Raw genomic sequence first — 2,377 nt, 5'->3', positions numbered from 1 at the left:
ATGAGGGAATATGCTATGTATTTAAAGGGTTTTAAGAGAGTTTCACCATCATATTTAGATCCGGTTACTATTTACCCGGAGTAAAAGTTATAAAAAGAAAAAGTTAAGGTGATTTAGATTAATATGAGTCTCATTGAGATCCTTTCCAATTAAATGATAAATTGTCCGTTTCCAAATTTCAAAGGATATGACCATGTAGAATTTTTACTATTATCCAAATATCTATTGTCTTAAAAGCACTTATTGTGGCCCACAGTTGTGATGGTGAAGATCGTTAAGAGTTTTTTTATCTTCACCATTGTAAGTGGAGCTAGGCAACAAAGAATGGGATAATTCGTATACTATTATTTACATTAGAAATAGTTTAGGTAGCACCTTGTTGACACCTCATTTCATTATGAATATATGATTGTTTTTTGTTTTGATTTAGAAGTAAAATTTAACTTAATTCACGGAAATATAATCTTACTAATAGGTGCTTTTTATTTTTTTGGACAATCTGCAAATATTTTTCTCAAATTTTTTACATTGAAATTGGAATAAGATGGTTTAATTTGTGCACAAAATAAGTAGCTATTTCAATGTTTCGAGGAATAAACTTAAATTGGCTACGATTGAGATATGTATATATGGAAAAAACTCCAAATATAAATCTATGGATTTTAATTTATATTTTTCTAATATTCAGATGAGGACCATGGCCTCTAGATCTCGGATCTTTCCTTCTATTTCTAATAAAGGCGTGGCGGTCGCCAAACTCGTCACCAGCACAAGGTGACTTTAAGAGAGAGAGAGAGAGAGAGAGAGAGTGAAGAAAAAAAGGACCATGCATTGTGATAATGGCATGAGGGGGCCAGCCACCAATGTTGCGATGAATGAGCGGTGGATTGAGTCGTAGGCCTTTGTTTTGTTTTTATTTTTATTTTTTATTTTTTATTTTTTTTTTCCTATGTTTTTGGTCGCAATGTTGTGCTTATTTTATGTTTTGAGTTGTAGTAGGTGAAGATGGAGATGGGACGATAGTGAGTGGGTCGTACCATGTTTGAGTCCGACCTCACCGGTGATTGATGTTATGCTTTAAAGTGTTCTCAAACATAATATATTGTCCACATATCCTTATAATTTTCTGTTGAAAACTGAAAATATGTAAATAGATAGGAGGAATTTCGTCAAAATATATATTTGATACCATTCCAACTCGATCGGTATTGAGAAAAAAAAATGAGATACTCAAGACTCAAGAGTAAAGGCTCTTGATACTTTCTTGAGATCGATAAAACATTTAGTTATTTCGGTTTATTTTATCAATAACGAACCAAGGAGATGGCATTTGTTGAATACACGCGAAAATTTCGAAGTTTACTAACCCAATAATTAACATGCTTTTAATGCACTATCTTTGTTATGAACAAGGAAAATTGCTTCATGGCTCCAAAATTCAAGTTTCAATGTGACTCAGCCCCTCACATTTTTTTAATGTGCTGCAGCCCCTTATTTTTGAAAAAAAACTGCGTCCATCTATAAGGATCTGCAGCACATTAAAACCGAGAGGGACCGGAGGAGGAGGAGGGAGGTGTAGGGGAGAGAGTAAAATCGAGATTTTGGAGGAGGTTGCATTGGAACTTGGGGAGAGGGGGCTGGACACATTTTTTTTAAATTATAGGTCTGCAGTGGGGGGGGGGGGGCTGGGGCACATTGAAACTTGAATTTTGGGGCATTGAAGTAATTTTTCCTATGAACAAATACGCTAAAATTAAGAGGGATTGTGTAAAAGTTTCTTCCTTGTTCTTTTCTTCACATAGGATAAAAGCTTTTATCTTTTTTTCCTCTCTCTCTCTTTCATTACATTCTATTAAAGGTTATCTGCCACTGTAGATTTAACCAGGTTTTTTCTATGGGAACCATCTTTAAAATAGGTGAAATTGATAGAAACCATTTATAATGTTTTTTCTGTGAAAATCACCTTATCAGTGGATTACTATTGCAATCAACTGTTTTTAGTCAACTTAAGCTAAATGAATGCCCTAACTACCCAAGTTTCCCCTCATTAATAACACGTGCCTTTCACGTGTTTTCCCACTAACCCTAACTCTTAACTAGGGTTTAATCCTCCAAAAATAGTGCGTAAGTGTTGCCCCCTCGCTCCCCCTCCCTCCCAAAGAAAACCTATATTAAATCGACAAGAACCCTAAATTAAAAGCAATGTTCAATCAACTACTAACAACCCACAGATCTAGTCATAGAAAATGCTTAATCACCATGAGTCATGGTTGTATCTGATGCTTATCATACTATCTCTTCATGTCACTAACATCCTCTCCCCATTCGCCTCTCTCTTCCTCCAATTAATTGCCATGGCTTATGGTAACTTAGAATT

Source organism: Asparagus officinalis, chromosome 8 (genome assembly GCF_001876935.1).
Source record: "Asparagus officinalis chromosome 8, Aspof.V1, whole genome shotgun sequence".
NCBI lineage: Eukaryota > Viridiplantae > Streptophyta > Magnoliopsida > Asparagales > Asparagaceae > Asparagus > Asparagus officinalis.
Note: the sequence above shows the minus strand (reverse complement) of the source record.